Genomic DNA, 14,391 nt, shown 5'->3' on the forward strand with positions numbered 1-14,391 from the left:
AGGGACCGAGGGACCCGCCGCCGAATTGCCACCGAAGAGCTGGACGTGCCGCCCCTCTCCGTTGGCCGCCCCAAGCACCTGCTTGGTGGGCTGGTGCCTGGAGCCAGCCCTGAATCCCATGAATTGAGAAACTGGGGCTTTCAGTAAACTACCAAATATTGTGATGTTTGACAACATTGCAATCAGGACCTGAAAAACTAAAGGGGCCTTACAGCACACTTCAAAGATCACAAAATCCAGATGCTGTAAAACCAAGCAAGGAAGTTTGTTCCAGAGATGAAGAGCCTTATCTGAAAATGCCTTATTGTGTTTCTTGTTCTAACATTTAATGCTCTGCGCACTATCCTGGAAGTAACTCTCATTGTGAGCAAGCATGGGACTGTGTAAGTACTAGAGGCTACACATACCACAGAAAGAAAGTAACGTGGTCAGCTACTGTAGTTCTCAACTTAAGGTACCATAATTTTTAGCACCTTCATAATTCAGAGGTCCTTGCTGCTTTATTGAATGGTCTATGTCACTTGACTTTTGTTTAAATTACCAAACAACTTTTTGTCTGAAACTTCCTGTACATGGTCCAGATGAGTGCTGGACAAACAGATCCATTTTCCTGTTTAAAAGTTTAACTTGTGCAAATAAAACAACATGTATTCATTATGGTAAATAAGATTCACGGGAAAGGATCTGTGTGTTAAGAGCAGAAGAGGGTTTTATCATAACTATGATGTTGTGCAGCATTTATTTTAGTCCCTTTGAAAACAGTGTAAAATCAAAGTTGTGTTACTGTTCCCACTATCTTCAAGTTATTTTTAAGTGACAAAGTGAAGTGCCAAGATTAAGTACTACTGAACCAGGCAGGAAGTTCTGCAGAGATAGCATGAATCACTGCAGAGCATTTTCAGCCCACATCATGCATGCAACTGCACACACACACACACAACTCCACATAAGGCCTTAAGGAGGTATCTGATTGTGGTTTATTAACCTGGCAATACAGTTTTTGCTGAACAGCAGAGAATGTGAATGCAAAGCCTGATCCACATCTTTCCACTGGAAAGGGTCCCTGGAGAAAAAAGCAACATCTAACATGCTTCAAAAATTGCCTATTCCTTGTTACTCACTGTCAAGCTCATGCTTAATCTCTACTGTATCTTTATAAGTCTTACTATGGGCAAATCTGTAAGCCATACTTGGCTTTTCCTCCATTTTTACTTAGTCAAGCAAACTCCTTTTGCCTTGGTAAAAAATAAAAAAAATAAAATAAAAGCAGAGTAATAACTGAGTAAAGACCTTGGGATTTGGCCTTAATTTACAGTTCAGAAAGAATAAAGAATACCCAACCTGCAGGATCTAGCAGAGATGTAGCTTTTTTAATGCCAGAGAAAATATAATGAACTGCAAATGTACCTTTTCTAAGCACTTTGTGCATTATAAAAGAGGATCCTCTTACCACAAGGAAACTTATATTGTTTTATTTAGAATTCATAATGCAAGTATTTTATTCTTAGAAATTGAAAACCAATCTATTCTTAACCTCTGATCATGTTTACTAGGTTAAGAGAGTACTTTTGGCTTAATAATGTGGAGATAGAAAATGCCTTCTTCAAATTATTATGCATTTAGAGAGAGTCAAAACATGAAATCCTGTAAATTAAAGAGTTTGGGGCTTAGGAGACTCAGCTTTGATTTGCAGTCATCATGGGATCAGCAGGGGATGGTGGGAAATTTTTGTTCTTTACCAAAAAACTCCTCTTAATTATGTGATGGAGCTGCTAAGCAGGGGACTACAACTCCCATCAGCGCCACTGCAATTCCCCTTCTCCCTGGCCAGGTAAGAGGAAATGTCCTGAACCAGGAGTGCTGGGCTCTGTTTGGAGAAGTGGCACTGGCAGCCACATTGAAGCCAGGAGCTGAACAGAAACTGGAGGCAGAAAATCCCCAGGAACCATATGCAGAGCTGCGTGTGGAACAGGCTGTGACTGCCAAACTTTACATCTGGGTGCAGGTCTGTGTGGGGCTTATGGGGGAGCAGCAGCAGCTGGGCAGGCAGCCAGTCCAGAGGGGCCTCAAGAAGAGACACTAACTGAGCCTCACTTGGAAACCCACAAGCTCCTATTTTCTGGAATAGACCCTGGACTGAAGAGGACACCCCAAGTACTAAAAATCTGAAGAACCTGACTCTTCATTTGACTAGCTCAGAGGCCCAAACCAGAACCACTACTGCTCCCATTGAACGATGCCTGGCTATCTGCAACCTTTCCCTTTCCTGCCAGTCCTAGTAAAATACCTTTTCCCTTAGCCATGTTTCTGAGTGATTTTGGGGACTCACCAGGGCTAGCAACGACAAAGCCTAGCTGCTGAAAAAACTACAGTGCTTGCCTCCCAATCGTGATACACCTGGCACTAGAGTGGCCACTCACATGTTCCCAGAATACCAGACATTCTAGCACTTCTGGGAATGGCATGGACCTGCCCTGCCTGCGTGACCTGGCCCCTGCCACCATGACCTCATACGTCACATGGGGGCACCACCCTGTCCCTGCCGGCCTAACCTCGCATGCAGCATGTATACACAGTCACACTGGTGGAGATGGAGTGGTGCATTGTTCAAAATGGCGTCCCCTGTCCTATACTGGACTAAGCCACATCCAGTTTTGTCTGAGTCCAGGATGAGGGCCAAATCAGCCAAAAAGAGGGCTGTCTGGTATAAAACCGGACAAATGGCCTCCCTATCTGGCACACTACTGACACCCTAAGGGGTTGGTGTACTTCAGCATTGAGCAGCCATAATAATTACAATAATCTCTGGTACCAATGACCATTTTTACAGCAAATCTATTTCATGCTATTATTTTTTCAAAGTTGTCCATTAGTTCATTAATTAATAAATATTATGTATGCACCGATGACTCAAACGTGTGCTAGGTTCCAAACAGACCCCTACAAAATACACAGTTCCTATCCCAAAAAGATGGGCTTATTCTTTAACCCATGAGTCACCTCAGTGATATCAGTGACAAATACATGTGGGCATAAAATTACAGGCCAGATCCTCAGCTGACATAAATCAGTATAGCTCAACTGAAGTGAATGGAGACAGGATGATTTACGCCAGCTGAGGATCTTGCCCTATATCTTTAAGTCTTGGCAAGACTGGACCGTATATGAAACATGCTGTAGTGAACTGATGACAAAAGAGCAGGATGAGGATAGAGCATATAGCTAATATTGCAATGGGATTATTATGTGTTTACATAATCATGGTTGATGCTGATTTAAATTTTACTTTAAAAATTATAAGATAAACACAACCAAATAAAAGAGCTGCTTTGAAGTAGGTCTTACGAGATTATACTTGATCTTTAAAATGAATCATAGTTATTTCCTGATGTAATAAACAATCTTTAGCTACTGCATTTTTAATACAAATTTCTCAACATATTAATTCATAATTCTGGATATCTTGGCTATTGCATGGGTTAGTGAGGAGTAAATCTGGTTGAAGAATGTAAACACAAAACAGCTAACTTTGAAACTTGAACAATTGAATTTGAAAATTTTAAAAAAATATATGTTCACCAGCTTACGAAATGGACCAATTTAAAATTATATATATCATTTTTAAATGTACAGCCATTCAATTTCATCCAGTGTCCCCTTGTTCTTGCATTATGCAAAAGAGTAACTAGAAATGCCTGGCCCACATTCTCTGTATCACTCATTATTTTCTATACTTTATCATCTCTTCCCTTATTCATCAACTCTCAATGGTAAACAATCCCCAATCTTTTCAGTCTCTTGTCATATGGTCATTTTTTCATGCTTCTAATGATTCTCTGCCCCCATCCTGAACCGCCTCCATTTCTGCCACATCCTATTTGACATAGGACAACTAGAACTGAACAGTTTTCTAGAGGAGAGTGTACTACTGGTTTATATAATGGCATTATAAATGTTAGTACTATTCTCCATCTCACCATTACGTCTGTATTCTAACATGCTATTTCCTTTCTTGATCAGTGCTGCTCCCTGAGTAGAGGTCTTCACTGAGTTGCCCACCAGGATGATATAATGATCTACTAGATGTTAAGTTTTAGCAGGATTGTACTGCACCCAGAGATTTTTGGGGGTGCTTTTGTAAATGTAAGTAAATAGCTAAATGCTTTGTAGCAATATTGAAAAACAAATTAGGAAACACAAAACAGAGCTTTTTAAAGGCTTCTAAATGTAAAAACTTGAAAGGAACTAATGTTTTGTCACAACTCATCAAGATCAAAGTCAGTCAACCTTCCTTGTGAATTAATTTAATAATGCACAAGAATAGTTTTCTTTGGGTATGTTCAAGCCTGAGTATTATAATGACAGGGTAAAAGAATTGCTTGCGCATTTACAAGGAGCTTCATTTTTTATTATTAGAGAAACCCACAAATCCCACTAAGTCAGCTGGAGCTGCAGGTGTGCTGCATCTTAGGAAAATAGCACACTCGTATAATGTGTCTAAATATGGATTTAGCTGTAGGTACCCAGATTTGGAAATGTTGGGTTTAAAGAAATAGATTGAGTAGATCTATTGCAGCTAGGCTGAAAAATCTTAAGGCTTCCCCGAGGCCTCAGAAGGATAATTAATAGAGCCCCAATCTCCACTGTGTGTGCCACTACAAATAATTGTTTGATTGTGGATGTCCCATCACCAAGTAACTTTTTAGGCAAAAATAATAATACTACATGATAGTATCCCTCATGCTTCTGGATCTCACCCTGTAACACTCTCTCTCTCTCTCTCTCTCTCTCTCTCTCTCTCTCTCTCTCTCTCACACACACACACACACACACACACACACACACACACACACACACACACACACACACACACCTACCTCAGGGAAATATAGGATTATTTTAGCAACCTTTTCAAATTTCAGTATACTGAGAGTCAGAATTCTACCAGTGACAAAGTCTATGATGCCACCCCCAACTCCCTTTGAAAATGGAATTTTCTGCAGCAGTTTTCCATGATACCCACCAGCAGTTGCTCCAGTGATACTGTTGGGAGTTTCAAGTATGATGATGAGACTGTTGTTTTTATCCCTGAAGATGTAGGGTTTGCTTGATAGGGTCTCATGTCATTGGATCTGGAGGTCTCTTGAAGCCACATACTGTACATGCTTTAAACAGCCCCCCACCCTCCTCTCCATTAAGACCATAACTAGATATGGATGACCTAAAGCTGTCATCCAAGGTTTCTCTTGTTATGATACATTAATTCCTTGTCTTTTTTTTGCCAAACACAGATACTTTTCTATCTCAGTGCCCTAAATCCCACTGATTTAAAGAGCTCTCATCATCCCACAGGATCTCTTTGGGGAAGCTTTTAAATCTGCATGCCACGTTAGGAAGAGAAGAATCTGAGTTGTGCTGAAAGAGGATATAGAGAAAATTTTCTAAAGCACCTGTAAACATTAAGAGAAAATTTGGATGACAGCCTCTCTCCACAAGCCTGAAAAAATACTGCTTTTGCTTCAAAATCTAATGGCAAGAATTTCACATTTGTAAATGAAAGTAGATTAGGATAATTAAAGATTAGGATAATTTAATAATCCTGTGCCTGCTGTTCACTTCTTTGCTTTCCTAAAAGAAATAACCCACTCTTCAAGTTCCTATAGTCCATCCACTCATTATCTTGACAAGATTTTAATTTACTATTAAATTTGGAGGAACAAGAATCTCTCTTTTAAGAACAAGTACTAAAGAACTGTATATTGGAAAAGTGTTACCAAGGACGAGTGCTCCATGACTGGCCAAGTCTAACCAAGTACTCAGTGGAGACCTTACATGAGCTACCTTATCCTTGCCTGATGTTTTGTGTTATGCTCTTGTTTGAATCTGAAGTTTTTTTAAATGTAAATATGCAGGAACTCTTACATTCGCAACTAATGGAGCCTGAGGAATATTTCACAGCTGTAATCATTAAAGTGAGACTGTGTCATTTTATTACTGAGTCACTGCTTTAAAAATAAACTCTCTGGGTAACATCCAGGACCAGACTCTATAGGATAGATCAATATTTGGGCTTAAGCAACTAATAGCCTAAGCTGCAGGCACTACGGGTGAAATCCTGGCCACATTGAAGCTAATGTCAAAACTCTCATTGACTTCAACTGGGCCAAGATTTCACCCTATATTTTCATAAATATTTACTTAATTGTCCTTTTTGAAATGTACATTTCCTGAAGATGCCTTCTTTCAAGGACTATGTGAAACTGAGGGTCATGACTAAGGTAATTAAAGATTGTTGGGTCCTTTCCACAAAAGATGGGGTATTAACCCCATTGTCTTGGCCAAATTCCAATCTGAGCAATTACTCTCTAGTTGCCCAGATTTCCCTTGCAGATTAAATCGAATGATATGGTTTGTTGCAGTACTGTTGTGCATTTTTAAAGGCAACTTGCAAAGGAAAAAAAGTGACTATTTCCTTTTTTCCTTACTGAGTATGAAAAAGGCCTGCTATTTTTTACTCTTTGTTAAAGATTTCTTCCCTACTAAATTTTACATTAGATATTCTGCTCTTATCTACTCTGGAAGTCTTGCATGACTGGAGATCTAGCGAGATTATGAGATCACAAGAGACTAGAAAATGAATAGTTAAGAGGGGAACTGATTGTTGGTCAGGTGGCTTCCAATTCTTTGGTTTTTGTGAAAACCTTTGCAACTCCAGTGCCAAATTAACACTTGAGAAATAGGCTGTCTTTGTTAAATATATCCCATCCCTTCAATTACAGGATGAGAGAACAATCCCTGATGCCTTAACTGTAATCTGTGGTTAGCAAGGGGACAGCACAGGTTGCACCATCTTTTAGAATGGTGCAGCTTGTTCATCTGTTGCAAGCAGGCTTCTCACCAGACCAGGCTGCTCACCTCCTTCCATGCTCTTTAACCCCTCAGAGATCCACTGAAGGAGTAGCCCCTAAAGTCACACAAGTGCAGGGACTGCAATTGTGACCGATCCTTGTGCAGTGAGAGATGCCCTTGGTGGGGAGGAAAACATGGATGGGCCTGTAGCAATCTTGCCCAATGAGAGCCGAGACTGGACCTTTATATAATTTTATGTAAACAAGCATATATGTGTTACTGGAAAAGTGGAAAAACATTGGGACTCTATCACTTTTTTGAAAAGTCATATCTACTATGCTGGGTAAATTAGGTGTGCTTGTTTTCCAGCCAGTTGGATGAAAAACAGATCCGATCTGCAGACAAAAAATAATGGAAATATCTCTGAGTTTGAGCCTGTCTTCCTATTTATGGTCAGATCAGTAAGTGCAGCCAGGGTAAATTGATTAGTCTGGGCCTGCCAGGTGAGGCAGTCATTCTTATAAGCAGCTGCTGAGTGAGCAGAGGCAACTGCAGAAAGCATGGGTAATTGTTTGTGGCAGTAGAACTCAGGCCATGAAAATCTACTGCAGCAAGCAAAGCATGCTACAGCACAGCATCGAAAACATATGGGGTGAGAGAGGTAAACCTAGGTCAAAACTTAGCAGGAAATATATATACTGCACAGCTAAAATTACCTAAGGCATAAATGCGGCCTCAGAAAAGTAGGATTTTTTCATACACGTTATATTTTTTACATGAGCTAGCAGGCAATAGAAAGCCCAGCTCATGTGACAAAATCAGAACATTTCTCCTGGTTAGGGTGTCCAGGTGTCCTGTTTTCGAGCGGAACACCCAGTTGAAAAGGGGCCCTGGCGGCTCCGGTCAGCACTGCCGACCAGGCCGTTAAAAGTCCGGTCGGCGGTACTGCAGAGCTAAGGCAGACTAGTCCCTACCTGTCCTGGCTCCGCACTGCATCCCAGAAGCAGCCAGCAGGTCTGCCTCCTAGGCAGGGGGGTCACGGGGCTCCGCACACTGCCCCCACCCTGAGCACCGGCTCCGCACACCCATTGTCTGGGAACTGCGGCCAATGGGAGCTGCGGAGATGGTGCTGGTGGGCGAGAGCAGTGCGCAGAGCCACCTGCCGCGCCTCCGCCTAGGAGACAGACCTGCTAGACACTTCCGGGGCGCAGTGCGGAGTCAGGACAGGCAGGCAGCCTGCCTTAGCCCCCCCACTGCTCTGCTGACTGGGAGCCACCAGAGGTAAGCCCACGCCCCTGCCCCAGCCCGGAGCCCCCTCCTGCACCCCAAACCCCTCATCCATGGTCCCACCCTAGAGCCTGCATCCCAAGACAGAGGTAAGCCCTCACCCCCCCTGCACCCCAACCCCATGCCCCAGCCCAGAGCCCCCTCCCACATCCTGAACCCCTCTGCCCCATCCCCCAGCCTGGAGCCCCCTCCTGCACCCCAAAGCCCTCATCTCCAGCCCCACCCCAGAGCTGCACCCTCAGACGGAGCCCTCACCCCCCTCCTGCACCCCAATCCCCTGTCTCAACCTGCAGCCCCTCCGCATCCTGAACCCCTCATTCCCAGCCCCAACCCAGAGCCCACACCCCAACCCCTGGCCCCCTCCTGTGCCCTGAACCCTTCATTTCCGACCCCATCCTGGAGCCTGCACGCCCAGTTAGAACCCTCACCCCCATCCACATGCCAACCTCCTGCTCCAGCCCAGTGAAAGTGAGTGAGGGTGGGGGAGAGCAAGCCACCGAGGGAGGGAGGATGTAGTGAGCGGGGAGAAGAGCATCGCGGGAAGGGCAAGGCTAGCGTGTTGAGTTTTGTGGGATTAGAAAGTTGGCAACCCTACTCCTGGTTACCTCATAAGTTAGAATAGTGAGGGCTATTTGGGAATGTCCCAGCTAAACATTTTTTCATTGGAAAATGCTGATTCATCAAAAGTGAAACTTTTCATGAATGAATGTTATGTTAGGTGTTTTGCTGAACTTAACAAATTTTTGGTTAAAATTTTTTTGAGATTTTTGTTCCAGAAAGTTTCAGTTTTTTTAGTCTAAACAATTTTTCATTTTGAAATTTTAGTAAATTGACACTATTTTTAAGGGGGGAAAGCAAATCAAATGAAATGGTTCTAAATTATCAAAACAAGTGATCTGAACAGAAAAAAAAAATCTGATTTTTGGTTGGTGAAAGTCTTCAAGATTTTGACATTTCATCCCTATTGAAGACAGCAAAAATTTCCAAATGTTAAAAATTCTCACAGGTGTGATATCTGTTTCCTACTCAGCCCAAGTCTATAGTAATATTAATGATTCAGATGGTTTATACCCTACCTGGCTACAGCTGAATTTAATAAAACAGTTATTCAATCCCAGCAAGTCAATTGGGAGGCAAACACAAATATATTTGTTGTGAATGACTCTTTAGCGGTGAACAGTAATTTGTTCTGCATTTAGTTATATCATCCCTTTAGAACACTATTTTAAAATAAAGTTATCCAGTTTCACATTTCTAATTATCTCCTTGACATATCATCCTAGAGGTCCAGTCAGCAACTCCAACTCCACATGGCAAAAGCTCATCTCCTTCTCTTTTCCATTGACACTGACAGCATCTCCAATCACACTTCATCAGCAAAGATCAGAACCTTGTTGCAATATTCACCTCTCCTTTTTATTTTGGCAATAGTAAAATCCTGCCGGATCTTTCTCTGCAATATCACACAATTCAAACACTTCCTCCCTATTCCTACAGACAATATGCTTGCCCACGGGGCTATCTCCCCACCTCAGCTACTCCAAACTCCTTCTCTTGTCTTGTTTGCACCATCATCATTGCACTCTTTTCAACAGTACTCAGAACGCAGCAACGAAAATCATCTTCCTCACCCACACCTTGGAAAATTCTACCTCCCCTATCTGATTCCTCACCCTAGCTTCTTCTAATAGCCTCATCCTTACTTTCCAGGCTCTCCATGAATCTGGCCCTGCTTTTTCTTCTCCCCATTAGTTTTTTCCTCTCTCTTTTGTATTCATGCTTTCTTTCAGGCTTCCTCCTATACCTGGAATGCCCTCCCTATCCCAGAGTGCCAAGCTTACATCCTTTCCTCTTCCAAATCCCTCCTCAGAACTTACTTCTTCCATAAAGCCCACAGATGTTAAGCCATCTAAGTAAAAATGCTGCCAGACCCCCAATAGTTAAAAAACCAAACATTTCAAAGACAGTATCTTCCTGTGAGTCTCCAAGGACATTTAGAATCCAGTTTGTATATTTGAACATACAACATTTATTCGTCAATTGAGATAGTTCCTTGGAGTAGGGACTTGGGTCTTCTTCTGTATCTTATATAATGGCAACCACATTGTCAACACTTAAGACATTCAGGACCTTAATGAAAGACTCTTTCAGATGTTTCCTAATGAAATTATTCAGAATTTATATAACTCTCTCTCTCTCTCTCCCTATATATATATAGTGTATGTGTGTGTGTGTGTGTTTATATATATATATAACATATATAACATACACACACACACACACACACAAACACACACACACACATAAAACTCCTTCTCTCTCTCTGTATGTACCCACAGTCACACACAGAATTTTGTTTGATTCAGCATCAGTACTGACTGTCTTTGAGGTAAACAATGACCAAGACAAATCTTTCAGGTCAATACATTGTGATGTTCACCTCAACAGAAGTCAGTAGGCCCAATGCTTAATGAAACTCAGAAGGATGGCGGGGGGCACAAAGGTACACTCTTTGCTTCTCTGATTCTGATCTGTTCAGGTATTGGGCCAATTCCTGGCATAAATTAGAGCAGCATGCTTTCAAGAAGCTGTTATAGCAGACTGGGGTTGTTGGAGCTCAGGCATCCCCTAGTAGCATATCTTACACCAGCTGCAAAGAGGGGGTTGATATAGGAGCCATTAAGGCAACTCTACTACTCCCAATGATACTCCTATGAAGGGAAATCCTTCTGTGGCCTGTTAAGATGGCTTTGGAGCTGTTTTGTGCTGTTGGAACAGCACAAAACTTCACCAGAACAGCCACAGGTTGGGTCCAATATTTGTTATCACTGGTAAAAGAAGATGCACATTTACATCTGACTTAGACACAAAGGAAATTAGTCTAGTGATCTCATGTAAAAGCCAATCTACAGCGGCCATCCATCCTCATCACAATCTCCCTACACATATTGGGTTAACTAATTGTCTCTGCTTAAGAGAGTCCAACAATCAGTAAGGTCAGGGCAGAGGCAACTGAGTTATGTTGTGTGGATAAGTTTGCATAACTATTATATCTGTTTACAACTTTCCTAGCTTCACCCAATGTTAGTATCTCATATTTATGAAGACTAAAAAACATCAACATTTTAAGAAAGACCCCCCCTTCACAGACATAATTCAATATTTGAAAGTTAAATTTATGTTTTTTAAAAAAATAAACACAGGAATTATATTTCCTTTTCCTGACTTTCTGTCAGGATTTCAATTCTTCAGGAAAACAGTGTATGGGTGGAGCACTGTAGAGATTGGAAAGAACTGCTATGACCTCATCAATTATTCTTGTTAAAGCAGAACAGTCAGGCCTCTTTCACTGAAAACATTTTTTATGGGGTGCTGTTTGTTCACTCCCAGTTTTCAAAAAGACTTACTCCAGTTTAATAAGAGGAGCATAGAGCAAAAACATACAACAAAACATTTAGCGGTTGATAAGTCAGCACAATATTTCTGAACAGAGATCAAAAGATTACTAGAACTGCATACATTTTTAAACAAAAGGGAGATTTATTATAACTGATGATCCAGAAAAGAGTATCTACGGCCCCTACTACAAACCTCCTGCTCAAAACTTTTTAATAATCATTTCAGTATAAGATAATATTTCACATTATTTTTTGATTTGCATGTCCTGTGACTACAGAAATGCCAAAAGACTACAAGAGAGAGGCTAATATTGGCATTTCTGCCAGAAGCAGGAAGTTCCAGAAATCCCCTAAAGGCTGGTCTCATGAGATTTCAGGCCGTATTTTGAAGCCCTAAGAGTTCTGCATAATTTTGATAAGCACCTGACCTTTTGGATGCTTATTCACACCCCACCCACTCACCCAATGATTGTTTAAGTATTTATCCACAAAGTAACAGTCACTGGGACAGAGAGGGCATGTGAGAGAGAATGAGAATGACTCTGTAGTCCATTGTCAGGCCACTCGCATGGGAGGTGGGTCCAGCCCCCTACTCCAATGATTCTTTCATTATCTGTCCACAGTGGAATAGCTTCAACAGACTGAGGGAGCCTCACATCAAAATACCCCATAGCTCAGTGATTAATGGTGGAAAAATGGATTTTAAAATGGATTTTAATCAGGAGTTTCCCACCTCTCAGGAGAGTGCTTTAATCACTGAGCTATGGGGTATTTTGAGTGGGTTTGTACAATCCCTAAAAATCCTCCAGCCATTATATGTGGGAAGAGGCAGGTGCCTTACTCATTGCTGCAAAGAACAGCTTAGGCATCTAAACCACCGGACTCCAGGAGATGGGTTCCCATTTGTGGATCACTCAGCAGAGATAGGTGCCTCCCTGCAGCTCATACTTAGATGCCTATCTCCAAGAAAGGGGCAGCACTTGGCACACACCCCTCTTATCAGTATCTCCCATTGGCTAGCTTAGGCAGCTCCGGACTAACTACTGGCTTTTGTGGCTCACGTTCCTAGGTGCCTGTCTCTCCCCGTTCATTGTATAGGTGCCTAGGTGCCTAATTCAGCTTTGTGGATTGCAGTGTTGTTCCTGTGATTTCCTGTGATGTCCCTTCATTGATCTCACCCTCTGTGCCTTAGTCTGTCATCTGTACTATGGGGATAACAGTATAATAGTACTTCCCTGACTCACAGGGGTTTTGTGAAGATAAATGTATTATATATTGTGAGGTGCTCAGATACAATGGCAATGAGGACCATACAACTACTACACAGAGACAGGAGTAACTTGCAGAAAGATACAGTGAATGAGTAACAGCATCAGAATCAAAGTGTCTTTTTCCCCCTGCACTAATACTCAGTTCATTAGATTATAGCTGCTTCTGATCATAGCATCAATCCACCCTTCCACTCTGCCATCCTTTTCCTTTGAACTCTAGTATTTATTTGTCCCCGGTGATGATGATATTTTTTTACTGCAGTGAACATTACTTTGTTCTATTTCAAAGATAAAAATGATGTTACAATTCTTAGAACCTATTTTTAATAGCACTTATGGCTCTACTTTGTGCAAGTTTTGCCATTTAGAAAATGGATCTTGCTGTCCATTAAGTGACCTCACCTTTGGCTCAGGATCAGGGTGGATAAAAATCAGTGATTTTTTTTTAAAAATCAAAAACATCAGATTTTTTTTATTTAAATCAGATTTTTTTGATAAAATGCTTTTTGAGGAAAAAACCTATCTAAAAGTTTTAATTAAGATATATTATAGCTCAAATAGATTTCATCATGGAATAGGGATTATAAATTCTAATTCTATAGTATGAGACAGTATATTCATGTAATGTTTAAGAAAAGATTTGTAAATGCGTTCCAATAGTTCATTGATTAGGAACCCAATCTTATGGGGTTCCACAGTATAGATTATGGGGTTCGGTATAGATTATTTAGGTTAATCTTTCCATCTACCCAACGGGACTCAGTGCTCAGTCTAGAAGATACCATCAGAGATGCTTAGTTTTGCAGTTCTCAAACTGTGGATTTGTGTCTCCAGAGGTAACATGCTTGTTAACAGCAAAAATGTTTTTAAATAAATAAATAATATATAGAGGTGAGAAATAACAGACCTCAACTCTATTGTCCCTCTGCAAATTTTTGTACACAGAGTCAATCCCTTACCTCTCTCTAAAAGTGCAACGTTTCAAAAAGTTCAATGAATAGAAGATAGTTGGGGGCGGAATAGATCTGGACAAGGAGAAAAGGTCTGGAGATAAATGTGAGAAGCGAGGGACATATGCTTGTTTTGTTAAAATATTATATGTTTGCTGTTGAAAAAAAAATTCAGAATACTTAAAGTTGTTGTTTTAGTTAAATAAAACAATTTAAATGTCTGTCTGGTGATGTTCTCCTCCTAACACAGCATGGCAAGAAAATCCTCCAAATATTAATGATTAACCTGTTGAACTGGAGATAGTTCACCTCCCAATGACTTCATAAATATCTGCTTCAATTACCTTTGATAAACGAAATAACCAAACAATCATTCATTTTCTGATATAGCTGTAAAACTAATCTGAAAAGTTTTCAAAATAAATCACTGTTTAAAAATGTATACTGTGTACCTTCTAAAAATGAAACCTACATCTATCTCTGAGTTGTGAAGAATATTTATTAAGGTTATAACAACCAACAAGAATGCACTTTTATGTAGAAAACCATGATTAAATCGAGTCTTGCTGACTAATGATTTAAATCAATTTGATTTAAATCAAATCCACCCTGCTCAGGGTGGATTAATCCTGTGGT

The sequence above is a fragment of the Emys orbicularis genome, chromosome 3, assembly GCF_028017835.1.
Source record: "Emys orbicularis isolate rEmyOrb1 chromosome 3, rEmyOrb1.hap1, whole genome shotgun sequence".
NCBI lineage: Eukaryota > Metazoa > Chordata > Testudines > Emydidae > Emys > Emys orbicularis.